At 35.6% G+C, this 13,968-nt stretch overlaps 1 long non-coding RNA gene across 9 annotated transcripts in view; it reads right to left on the bottom strand.

Moving 5' to 3' along the window:
- Nucleotides 1–13,968, bottom strand: part of LOC119230640 (uncharacterized) — a 587,338-nt gene that overhangs the window by 498,848 nt on the left and 74,522 nt on the right. Inside the window, exons 4-5 of one of the 9 annotated variants that reach the window (XR_008551843.1) lie at nucleotides 11,130–11,238; nucleotides 739–1,009 (exon numbers count right to left, since the gene is read on the bottom strand). The exons of 7 other annotated variants lie outside the window; for them this stretch is intronic. This is a non-coding gene — a long non-coding RNA (uncharacterized LOC119230640). Of the gene's footprint in view, nucleotides 1–738; nucleotides 1,010–8,872; nucleotides 9,241–11,129; nucleotides 11,239–13,968 lie in introns of those variants that run through there. One more of the 9 variants, XR_005121781.2, reaches the window with a different exon arrangement.

Below are 13,968 nucleotides of genomic sequence, written 5' to 3'. Positions count from 1 at the left end.
TTTTCCAGCGCACCGCCTTTCCGCGCAGGCTTACCGGGCGGCCGGGGCTGTGTGCTGGTGCTGGTCTCCTCCCCGGGGGCGGGGCCTCTCTTCAATGGCTCCCGGAGCCGTTCGCTCACCTCCGTGGCGGATCCTGCGGGGTTCTCCACAGCTCCCGTTCACGGGGTGTGGTGGCTGAAATAGTTCCTTTCCACTCACAGTCCCGCTTGCTGCGTCGTTTGTTCTTGTTGGTCGTTTTAGTTTGTTGTTTCCCTCCTCTCTGCCGGTCGGAGAGTGCCGCCTCTGTGGGCGGGGGAGGGGAGCAGGGTTCTGCGCTTCCCTCCCTTCTGGTCCTCTTTTATGGCCACTTTCTTCTTCGGGTAGTTTGCTGGCGTCACCCGTTTATCTTCCGTGTCCCGGTTCTCACTGGGACCTGCCGCTTTTCCTCCCTATTAACTTTTTTTAATGGGAAATCTTACTCGCAGTGTCTCCTCTCCGCCATGTTGCTCCGCCCCCCTCTCTTTTCTGCGTTTTTTAAATTGCTGTGATTATAGCCATCTTAACAGGTGTAAAATGGTGTCTTATTGTGGTTTTCATTTAGATCTTCCTAAGGACCAAATATCTTTGTAAGGATTTCTGGTCATTTGTATATCTTCTGTAGTGAAATGTCTATTCAAACCCTTTGCCTATTTTTAAAATAGAGTTGTTTGTTTTGTTGTTAAGTTTTAGAGCACTTTACATAGTCTGAATATTAGCCCCTTGTAAGATATCTAACTTGCAAATATCTTCTCCCATTATGTGGATTGCTTTTTCATTCTCTTGATAGCACTTTGACACTATTACAAGAAGCTTAATTTTGATGAAGTCCAATATTTATTTTTATATCTCTGGTTGCCTGTGAAGAGTCATCACCTTTGATGGTGAGAGAGGAAGTTAGCAAGGGCGTGAGGGGTTCCATAGGCACTGATGATGTTCGACACAATTACAACTTGTACATTTTTCTGGTTACTCCTTTTAGGTTTTTGTATAACTAGAAAACAGACGACAAAAGAATGATCAATTGAGTGGGTTTAGTCTGGTTTAATTGTCAATTCAGATCTCTGCTGTGCAAAGTCAATTACAGCAGATATTAGACTTTGAAATCAAAAATCATTTTTGTTTAAAATATTTACTTTTAAATACTATTCTCAAAATATTTAAATATTAGATGTTTTTACTTTTTTTCTTAGGTAGAATAGAAATTATTGCTAAATTATATTAATTGACTACTCAAAATATAGCTAAGCATTGTTGTTTTAGATTGTCAGTATTCTAAAAATCAGACATTTGCCTGTCTCCTTCACTATTATAATGCATATTAGACACTCAATTATATACTGATAGGTATATTATTTCTGAAAAGCAATTTGGCCAAATGTTCTCCCCCAAAACTTTAAAATGCTCCTTGACATATAAATTCCAGTTTTAGGAATATATCCAGAGAAGTAATTGAGCAAGTAAGTAAAGATAAAGAATATGTAGGGATGTTCCCAGAAGCATTTTTTATAATAGCAAACAATCGGAAACATTTGCCCAACAATTAAGGGGTTGGTTAAATAAAATGTGGTCTATGCATACTACAGAATAGTATGTGTGGAGTGATTTTATAACTTAAATCTATATTAATGTAAAAAGATAAAAGAAGCAATTACAGCTGCACTTTAGAAAACCAATGTATGTATACCATATCAAACTCATATTCTAATGTAAGAGAAAAGTAGAGAAAGAGATATCAGTGTCTTTGTGGGCCATCTCTGATGTGAAATTATAGCTAATTTTCCCCTTAAACTGCTTACCTATAATTCCAAATTTTCATCTGTGAAATGTATTATTTTGTATTAAACATGATTGAAAAGGGACTTTCTATAAGAAAGTGCAAAGTGTCCTTTTGGATCAGATTTGTAATAACTTAATTAGTTTATGAGATGGCATTTTGCAGTTTTCATTAAGTGGATATGTATACACATGCACAAGCACACACATATATATAAATATGATGAAATGACAGCCTTCAGAGCAAGCCAACGCATTCCAATTTTAAATTAAAATTTCAATGCAATCATGCAAATAAGTTCTCAGTGTCTATAAGCCCACATCAGTGTATCACTGGTATGATAACAGAATTAAAAACAAAGAAACAAGAAAAACCTGATTTTGACCATCCCCATGAACGCCAACAAGAAAGGATTATTTCACTTATGTTATTCACTTTAGACTTTTCTCATTTGTTTTTAATTTGTTTTGTTACTTTGACAATTGTTTACTTGGTTTATAACTATACTTGCATAACTAGAAAACAGAGGATTAAAGAAGAACAATTTAGTGCAATTGGTACGGTTTAATGATCAATTCAGATTGCTGCATGCTACGTTAGTTGAGTGCAGAAATTCACCATCAAGTAGAATCAACTACTCAGATCAACTCTGTAAAATCCAATTTAAATGTATGGCCGGACCTCCCTGGTGGTGCAAGGGGTTAAGACACAACCTATGAAACTATCTGCAGCCACTGCAGCACGAGTTCAATCCTCAGCCAGGGAGCTACCCACATGGCACAGCAGACCTCTCCTGACTCACCCACTGCTACCCTCAGCAGTGTATTTAAGTACATCTGCCTGTTCTACTTCCCACTCTGTCTCTGGTGAATCCTTTCACCCCCTCACCTCTGGCCTGTACCCCAGTTCTTATATATGCATAAATAAATAAATCTTTAAAAAAAAATAAATGTATTGCCCACATAGTCTTTGGCAAGAAAAGAGCTCATTTAATTAGATCATTTATTCAAACTAAATATACAGTTTTGCTTCTTATATGTGCTTTTATTAATTCCTATTTGGTAAGCTTTCTGCCACAAAAAACAAAAAACCAAGACTAGAAGGAAAGAATTACACTTTAGTTTCAATTACAAGAGCTAGTAATAAAAGGAAAGATCTAAATAGAGCCATAAATGTGGCAACAGATTCTTTTCTCTCAAGGTGGGGAATAAACCATTAATGAATTGTTAGGATAGTTTCTATTCTATTTAGTTTCTGCCAGAAGCCAAAATCTACATTTCCACAAAATCCGTAATATACATGGCATTCAGCATGTAAACAAAAAGCTCAGGTAGTCTTTAAAAAGCAAAAAATGTCAACAATGCAGTATGTCCCTGGGCCATGTAACCACTGGATCTCATGCTGGGTGAAGTCTAGGAACCATTTTGAACTACTAATTCAAAACTGTGATTCTGTTGTTCTTAAATTGTGAGATCAATGTCTTTCTGTCTCTGTAGGAGATCGTCTCATATGTGAATTGGATGACATCATTTAAGGTTTATAACACTGTGACTTACACCTAGCTATATCATGGATACCTTTATTACAAGGACTACCAAATATCATTGATAGGTAACATTTTTTCACCAAAGTAACTCCCACCTCAATTGCATTCTGCAATTTATCATTTTCCAGTGTGTAAGTATTGTGAGAAGTATATTCCTCCTGTCAAAAATGGGACTTTGTCAAATAATAATTCTGTAACATTTCTCACTAAACTTATCTCTGCATCACCACCTAAATGGGCCAGCTATATATTCTGAAAATTAATTATCTTTGTAAGTCCAAGTGATGTCAATATCTAATTTTTTAAAAAGACTAAACTCTTCAAAATATGTTGAATTATATTCAAACAATTACACTTGAAAATAATCAGTATTGATTTTACTTAGAAAACAAAAGAAAAATCCAGAAAATGAAGTAAAGTAGTCTTGAGAATTAAAACATGTCAGTGTCTGTCTGCTATCAGTGCTTTTTTACCAGGTTCCAAGATGAGCAACACAATGTGACTTCTTGGTTCAGGGACCACCAAAAGGCATTTCAAGAAAGCTCCTATTGAAAGGGATTTGAGGGCACTATAAACAACTCTGATCCCCTTGAAAAGCTATGTTGTAAATTAACATATTAAAGACTGAAACTGGCAATAAAAAAACTTATGTTTAATGGAGTATTTCCATCTGTTAAAAACTCCATGCTGGCCCAGACTAGAACATCTTCAGTGTTCCTCTTACTGGAATAGTCTTGGTCTCTATGTGAATGAATGTTGTGAAGAAGTTGCAGATTACTCCTGTGGACCCTCTCTGCATACTTACAGCTACAACCATGATGCATGTTGGATGTAAAAAAAAAAACAAACTCCATGTTGGGCCTCCCCTGGTGGCGCAGCGGTTGAGCGCTGGGCTGCGAAGCTGCCCGCAGCCTCTGCAGCGCCGGTTCAATCCCTGGCCACAGGCGAGGGTCCCACGTGGTGTGCAGACCTCTCCTGCCGCACCCGATGCTCCCCTCAGCAGTGTATTTCGTCAGTCTGCCTGTTCTGTTCCCCTCTCTGACTCTGGTGAATTCTCTCACCCTCCCGCGCTTCTAACTGTACAACTCCATGTTGGAGAAAAACCAACTTAGCATAAAGGAAATATCTAAACATAAGTTATCCAATAGAAATATAGTACTATATATGTAATTTCTGACAAATATAAAAACACCTAAAATTAATTTTATTAATACATTTCATTTAACTTAATACATCCCAAACATTACTTCAAAATATAATCAATACTAAATTAGTAAAGAGATAGGATTTGTTTTGTAATAAATATTTGAAATTACAGAACATCTCAATTCAGACTAGCTCCATTTTAAGTGCTCAAGTGCTATATGTGACTAGTGGTTATCATTTGGACAATAACACATACAGAAGATTAATGATAATGTGTATTTAAATGTTTAAAATATCATCATATTTATCAAATTTATAATGACTACTAATCAACACACGATGTATAGGATGATAATAATATATTAACAATTATTAAGACAATAATACTTGGTTGAACAGTAGGACTTATGTCCAAATGAAACCAGAATTGTTTAGATATATCTAGTGGTTTTTCTAAAGATAGGAATTTTTAATTCTATATTCATATGGTTATTTTCTACATTCACAGTGCGTGCAATAGTTCTAGTCATATAATAAATGGATGATAGTTATTTGTAAAAGAATGAAATTCTCACTTAGGAAGTCATCTTTATATCTAACGGTCAATAAATGTCATTAGGCTTGCCTTATTCAATTCAACAGACTATGCACTAGTCCTAACATTGGCTAAATAGTAAGAAGTGTATAGCTAAAGAATTTAATAAAAGCTCATAAGAAGGAACTTATAGGAGGAGTTTGCAAATTTCCTTTCTGTAATGGTCCAAGTAGTCAATATTTCAGGCTTTGTGGGCCATGAAGTCTTTGTTGCAACTACTAACTACCACTGAAGTGCAAATTCAGCTATAAGCAGTATATAAACAGATAAGAATGGCTTTTCTAATAAGATTTTACTTACAAAAATAGTTAGCAGGCCATAGTTTCCTAATCTCTCAGGGCTTACACTCTAAGAAACTCAGATATATAGTAAGACATAGTAGGCAATTCAGATAAATGGGACCTAATTATAACCTCATTTACAATAATAGTGCTGCAATAAACATAGGCGTACAGGTGTTCTTTTGAATCAGTATATTTGCGTCCTTTGGGTAGATCCCTAGGAGTGGAATTGCCAGATTGTATGGTACCTCCATTTTTAGTAGATTAAGGAACCTCCAGGCAGCTTTTTATAGTGGTTGGACCAGTCTGCACTCCCACCAGCAATGTAGGACAGTTCCTTTTTCACCACATCCTCACCAACATTTGTTGTTGCTTGTTTATTTTGACATGTGCCATTCTTACTGGTGTAAAGTGGTATCTCAATGTGGTGGTTTTTTTTTTTTAATTAATTTATTTATTTATACAAGCACTGGGTACAGTCAGAAGTGCAGGAGGGTGAGAGAATTCACCAGAGCCAGAGCGGAGAGCAGACCAGGCAGAGTGACGAAGTACACTGCTGAGGGGAGCAGCGGGAGGCAGGAGAGGTCTGTGTGCCATGTGGGACCCTCGCCCAGTGGCCGGGGATCAAACCGGTGCTGCAGAGGCTGCGGGCAGCTTCGCAACCCAACGCTCAACTGCTGCACCACCGGGAAGTCCCCTCAATGTGGTTTTAATTTGCATTTCCCTAATTAAAAGGGATGTAGAACATTTTTTCATATGCCTGTTGGCCATTTGCATTTCCTCTTTGGAGTAATGTCTTTTAAGTTCTTCTGCCCATTTCTTGACTGGATTGTTTATTTTTGTTTTTGTTGAGTTGTTGAGTGAGTTCTTTGTATATATTTGTGATCAGTACCTTATAGTTGACTGGAGTGCAAAGATTTTTTTCCCAATCAGTGGGGTGTCTGTTTTGCTTAATGTCTCTTTTGCTGTGCAGAAGCTTTTCAGTTTGATGTAATCCCAGGTGTTTATCTTTTCCTTGACTTTCTTTGCATTGGGTGATGAGTCATTAAAGATGTCACTGAGATGTATGCTTTGTAGTGTTCTACCTATATTTTCTTCTATATATTTTATGGTTTCAGGTCTTATGTCCAGTTCTTTTATCCATTTTGAGTTGATTTTTGTGCACAGTGAAAGGTAGTGGTCTAGTTTCATTTTTTTGCATGTGGTGTTCCAGTTTTCCCAGCACCATTGATTGAACAAACGGTCCGTGTTCTATTGCATATTCTTTGCTCCTTTGTCAAAGACCAGTTGTCCATATAAGTGTGGCTTTATTTCTGGGCTCTCTATTTGGTTCCATTGGTCTGTGTGTCTGTTTTTGTTCCAATACCAAATTGTTTTAATTATTATGGCTTTGTAGGATAGCTTGAAGTTTGGGAATGTGATACCTCCTTTCTCCTTTGTTTTCATCAGTAAGGCTTTGGCTATTCATGGTTTTTTGTGGTTCCATATGAATTTCATCAGTATTTGTTCTATTTCTTTGACTCATTTACAATAACAACAGAAAAGATACCTTAAAAATAAACTTAGAAAAGAAATAGGCAGAAACTATATGACAAATAAAGTTAAATTCTACTATAAAATATAATCACTTTCCCCCCAAATCTAATCTCCTGAAATTATAAAAAACTCTGAAAATTAGTAACTTAATACTAATAATCCAATAGAACATGGGCAGAAAGTATATACACAAGTCAAAGAAACACAAATGTCTTAAACACAAAAGATGATCAATCTTATTCATAAGAGATGTAATTTTAAACTACACTGAATCTATTGGCAAGAATGTAGGGGGACAGGGAGTATGAATTGGTACCACTTCTTTGGAGAGAAATTTAGCAAAATCTATCAACATTTCAATTGCATATCTCCTAGACTTGGAAATTGTGTCTCAAATTTTTTTCCCAAGGATAAGCATGCATTTGCTCATGTGTGAAGTGGCATAACATAGAAGGTCATTCACTACAGCATTGTTTGCAATAGTTAGAGATAAGAAAAAAAGTGAATACAGTTAGGGGATAAGTTAAAGAAATTATGACCAAGCCACAGAATGAAGTACTATGCATCCCTACAAAAGGATTGAGAACGTACTTGAAATATTTACATTAAGGTTTCTCTAAAATATTTTTTGGAAAATGAAATTATAGAACAGTAATTTTAGTATTCCACCACTTGTGTAAAAAGAGAGAAGACAGACAAACATGCATATGTGTGTGTATACTAAACTATCTCTGGAAGGAAACAAAGAAACAAATAACATTGGTCTTTTATTTGCTGGGAAGTAGGTAGTTGGTGGACAATGACAAAGGTGGATAAAATAAAAATAATCACTTGCCAAAGACATATTTAATGAACATTCACTCATTCAATGGGCATTTATTGAATATGAACTGATAGGGCACCATTTAAGATGGTGGAATATAGTGAAAGTCAAAACACATGCAATTCTCAACCCCATGGAGTTTATATTCCAGTGGGAAAGGGAGCAGATAATCAACATATAAAGTCATTGCAGTATAATTTCATGTATCAATAATACCTTAAATAAAAACAATAAGATAACCTTTTATGACTATTGCATTGGTGGCTGCTTTATACCATATATATATATATATATATATATATATATATATATATATATTTATTTTTCTGAATAGGTGACCCATGATGAAACACAACACTGTTAATGGCATTTCCTTAATCTAGAAGTTTAATGAATAACCAAAAGAAAAAACAATATTGATTTGGCTTGAGTTGGAAAACCTATATTAAGAATGAGTCATTACCGCTTTTTTTACCCAATTACAAATAGTAATTTTGAGTTACTTCAGATCCAGGTCAAGTTTATTAGCCAACTAACAAGGGTGTTTTGTGTTTTTTTTCTTAATTCTCTCCATTTGAAAATTAGGATACTCACCCCTCTCCAGGGTTCTGGAAATTCTCCCACACTCAATGATTTCTCTCAGAGTTCCGTGAACTCTAAGGTTCTTTGATCAGAGTTGTGAAATAGGAGCTCCCTATAATTTTGATCTGGGCTCTCAAAAAGGCCCAAGTGCTCTTCTCAAATCTCTTTTAGACTTTCATTTATACTGATTTTTTGATCTATACTTCTTATTTGAAGATCATTCTCCTTCATGAAAAATAAAAGAAAGAAATCAAGGCAAAATCAAAGTTGGGAGGCACTGCCATTTCTCTCTTGTTACACATTACATTATCTGCCCCAAGCAGGCCTAACCCATCTTTGTGCTGCAAATGTAGTTTAAAAATCCTTTTGATTGGTCTGAGCAAAGATGCTCCTGTCCGGTAAGAGTTGATCTTCAAAAAAAAAAACCAGCTCTTATTTATCTTTGGAAACAAGTTTGCTATCTCTTCAACTCTGATAATGTACATCTACAAATCATTTTGATATCACTGTTTATTATGAACACACACACACACACTCTCCAAACGAATTTCAAAAAATAAAATTCACCAAAGAAAACCAATATAGCTATAGTTTTATTCACTCCAGTGGCCTTGTCTGACTTTTCTCTAATTACAAGAAAATGCCTGGTGGGCACAATATGCCTCCAGAAATATTTTTATTCTTTTTTTTTTGAGCATGAGTTTTGTTGGTTGAAACAAAGCACTCTGATCTTTCTGTTTCTCCCCGGAGCTTTCTTTCTTTCTGGTTTGATACTTTATTAAGATAAAAGGTGAACGCATTTTCCTTCATTTCGTCTTCTTACAGAGGTTCACAAGATAAATCCAAAAGGATAATATATTTGGCCTTAGGGAAGTGGTAGGGCCTCAAGCATTTGTACACTTTCTTGCTGACTTTCACTGGGTCATTGCAGATGACCACCTGAGTACAGGAGAAGCATTGAAAAAAAAAAAAAACTCACATTAAAATAGGTTTTTTAAAATGGAGCTAAAATTAACTGAAAGGACCATCTGAACACACCATCAGAAAAGATAAAGCTGCCTTTTCTCATGATCTCTCAGTTGGAAGAAAGAATTTTAACAGAAAGAACAATAGGGTCACCCATTCTATCTCTGGGAATTTTATCTCCAGAAGTCATCGGTGAATGCTTATACCAAAGATATATCATCATACTCTCTTTGTTGACCAGTTTGTCAATCAAGTTCATGTGCATGTGCTCTCTCGCTCTCTCTCTCTCTCTCTCTCCCCCTGATTTTTTAAGTTTCTAAAATATTCAGAGCAAAGAATAATCTCTAAGCATTTGGATTCACCATACCAGAATTAGGCAGACAAAATGGTATAAAACTTTACTTATAAATGAACAAATAAATATAAACCTCATATTAGAATAGTTATTAACACTACTAACATCCTGTCTCTGGAAATTTATAAAAGATAAATGAGTAAAAGCTAAAAGAGACATTTAGCTTGAAATTTTTTTCTTGAAATATTCCTGTTATCACAATGGTTTCTTCTGTCTTCTAGGTGTCCTTGCTTGTTATCTTCTTTTCATTTTGGTTTTCCTTGTTAAGGGCAAGCTAATCTACAGTGATCAGGTACCACACAAAAGCAAGGGATCCCAGTTAATCCAACTTGTAGGCCCCTGAGGCCCTTCGTTTCCTCAGAAGTCATATTCATTTTTCCTAATCCAGGTTTGTGATTCCACGAAAACACCTCAGTGTATTTTGAGGAAGAGACCATAAATGTTAAACTCTTCACAGAAAAATAAAATGAAACATTTCCATTAAATGGTCAAAAATTTGGAAAGAAAACTAAAAAACTAGGTGAGAAAAGATATTGCCAAGGATCCTAATACAGAGAAACTCAGAAGATAAAGCCTACAGAAGTGCTCATTGTGAAAAAAACAAAAACAAAAACCAGTATACTTTGTTAAGGGGTAAAGAGTTAGCTTTAAATCATATTACAATGCATTTAAATAGTCGTAAAAGGTTACAAACACACTTTTATTTCTAGCTTAGTAAAAAAAAAATAATTAAAATTATACTTGGCTTTCAAAATTATCACAGTCTCAGGACAATTTAAGGAATAGGCTACATGTCAGCTAGTCTGTATTTCTCTCAGGATATATCTTGTGTATTGTACCAGATTTATTTCTCTGTCTCAACACCTGGCAAATTATCTGATAATGCAGTAGGAAAACAACAAATATTTGTGTTGAAGTTGTGACACTTTTATTCAAATACTCCTCTCTAAATGTAATCTGACTCCTGGGTATTTCCAAACCTTGAAGACAAAATTGGGGCAGGTTGAGGGGTGACCCTGTTTGTTCACCTTAAACTTAAAATGTTTCAAGATCCCATGCAGTCATTATTTAAAAAAAAAAAAAGTGCCCCTTCACACTCTGGTTTTCAGACCCTTAATTCTGTTTCATCCTGTGGTTTCTTTGACTACATATTACCCCATGGAGAAACACAGTCAGTTTTCTTGGATTTCAAAAAAATAACTATAAAGACATATGTATATAGCATTTTTTCTATTCAAAAATAATAATGGAGAAGAACTCTAGAAGAGCATATATTCCAGCACAACACAGCAAGCAAATTAAAACTCAATTCTAAACACAAGACATGACTTTCCCAACTCTGAACTATTCTACAGTCCATGTCCTCTTTTCAGATGCTGCCTTCTTTCCAAACTCTGCTTTTTGCTCACCATTGTCTACACCCCTCAGGTGTTCTCATTGGCCGTATCCACACCACCTTCTAGAAATCTCAAAATTCCTATACATTGTCTAATGCAGAACAATTCACCTTTTTCTTTTGTTGTCCTCATCTCAATTTAGACCTGCAGTGTCCAGGAGACACTTGTCACATATATCCAAGGGCCACTTGATATGTGACTTGTCCAAATGGTGTTGCACTGTAAATGTAAAGCATACATCACATTTGGAAGATTTATTGATAGTATTTTTTTAAAGATTAATAAGTAGTAAAATAGCACATTAAACTTTTTATTGATTTTACATTGAAATAATATTTTGGATATACTGGGTTAAACAGAAATATTAAAATTATCTCACATGCTTTTCACTTTTTTAATGTGACTGTGAAAAAATCTAAAATTACACATGTGGTTCACATTCTATTTCTATTAGACAGTGTGACTCTAGACCTCAGTGTTTCAGTCTTCCCCAACAAAATTAAGGTGGTTTGCTAAACGAAAAGACATTTGTAAAATCAGAGATGAACTATGCAATTCCAAGAGAAGGAAGGGGATACAGTCAATGTTTGCTTTAACTATCAATTATCTCCTTTTCTCCCATAGAAAATTGCAACTATCCTTCATGAAAATGAGTTCATGCTGAATTCAGTTTTGCTAAGGCAAAATTCTGTATAGGATATTGACTTCTCATCAGCTAGACCTTTAGGATTAATTACAGATGAGAGAGGCATCTTCTGGAAAGAGAACTACATATGGTTTAATTCTTAAATTCAGAATAGTTGAATATAATCTCACTTGTTAGCCACATCTTTCAAAAACCCTAATTTTCGAAACATGTGTTACAGTGGATTCTGCCTATAAATTCTAATTCCCACTTTAGAAATTGATGAAAATACTCAACTATCTGTGATAAAGAGAACTGAACTTCTGCTGACTAAAATGTGGTTTATTTAGGTCAGGTAGACATTTTAGTGCTGTGGCAAAACCACAGGCTTATAAGTCAGATAGACCTAATGCCAACTATCTTAGCAGGGCTGACTGATCCTCTAAGTATAACAAATTTAGTGCCTAGAACTCATGATACATTTAAAAATTCATAAAAACATTTTAACTTTAATTTCTTAAAATGTCAATAAATATAATAATAATGAGAGGATATTAACATAATAATAAGCCTGGGTAATTTTCATCTTTATATCAATACATTTGGGAAATATAATTTCAATTTGTTTTATGAAGCAAAGAGCACAGCGAAAAAGATGCCTAGGATCCATGAAAGTCATGATTTTTTCCTATAATAGAATGGTTAGATGAAGTTTTTTAAAATATGGGTGTTGGCTTCATCATTTTTAAAGTGAAGAAAACAATGATACATCATTGATAAAGCATACATATATTCTCCAAGATCTGCTTCCCTTTGCATTTTGTGGTTACTCATGACTACTTGACTTGTTCTGGCCAATGAAATGTAAGCTGTGCTGACATGTATCACTTTCAGAAGGTAGAGGTTAGCCACTGGTGTTTGACCCTTTACCTCTCTCTCTTCCCCAGCTGTAGTGGCTGTGAGTGGATGCATTGAATTGGAAGCGTGACACGATTGAAACAGTCTAATAATTCAGGAATGAAACAGAGGACAGCTGCCCTAGAGAGTTGTCCTAGACCTCCAACAGATTTTATGCAAGCAAGAAATAAGCATTTGATATGCTAAATCCCTGGCATTTGAGGATTATTTATTACTGTAGCATAATTTAAATGAACTTTATTTGTACAATAGGACTATAGTGATCACTAAATAAAGATTATATATATATATAAAACATGGGGTAAAATAATACTAACAGTGAACTACTTTAAACATGCAAGTCTACAAATCATTACCTCCATTACTGCTGTTATTGTTTTTGCTTAAGCAGTTCCTCCTCCCATGTCACTAACTGCTCTTATCCCTCTCTGACTTCCATTGTCAGGGAATTACTATTGCAGAAATGTCTCTGTCTCTTAGGTACAGAATATGTGTCAACTGAATTATTTGGAAAGTGGCTTTGTCCTAATGCTGCCTGCCAAGTGCCAGTTGAAAATATTCTCTCTTTATGAGCCAGGTCAGGTCCTCTCTCTACATATCCTGACTATATGTCCATTGCCACACCAGCTGCCACTGGGTTTTACACTTTTGTTCCTTATCTTGTCATAATAGGATGTTTTCTCCTCACTTTCTGACAAAGGGTAACTGCCAAGTAGAATCAAGCTGAAATGTACCCTCCATTGGAAGCCCATGACATTTCTTGCAGGAGCCCAGTAGTTCTAATTTAACTATTTTATACACACTGTTACATAAGGTCTGGATACTCACAATAAGAGATATGGTAATCATATAGACATATTTTTAAGATTTATTTATTTATGCATATAAGAACTGGGGTATAGGTCAGAGGCGCAGAGGGTGAGAGGATTCACCAGAGACAGAGTGGGAAGCAGAACAGGCAGACTGGCTGAAATACACTGCTGAGGGGTACAGCCGGCGAGTCTGCTGCACCATGTGGGTCACCTCCCTGGCCGGGGGTTGAATTCATGCTGCAGTAGCTGCAGATAGCTTCACAGTGCTGACGCTTAACCCCTTGCGCCTAATCATATATTTTTTAAAAGGGGAATGAAATAAAAATGGGAAGGAAAATTACCTTTTGAATATTTATTTCTTAGGCTCTTTTATAGGCACTGTATATAATATTACTTCTGACCAGAGGATTTTCAGGGGCAAATGTAGACAGTTCCCTAGAGCAATTGGTTAGGGCCCTGAGTATCAAATAATTAAAGCAAAGAAATGGGAAAGAATGATTAATCAGTGGTTGCCAAAATCTATGTAAACCACATAAGGATGTGGTTAAATTTAACCCTTTGGCATTGCTGGTGGGGATATAAAATGGTGCAGAC

Source organism: Talpa occidentalis, unplaced genomic scaffold (genome assembly GCF_014898055.3).
Source record: "Talpa occidentalis isolate TD23 unplaced genomic scaffold, MPIMG_talOcc4v2.1 talOcc4.10, whole genome shotgun sequence".
Classification (NCBI taxonomy): Eukaryota; Metazoa; Chordata; class Mammalia; order Eulipotyphla; family Talpidae; genus Talpa; species Talpa occidentalis.
This window is presented reverse-complemented; position numbering and strand designations above follow the sequence as displayed.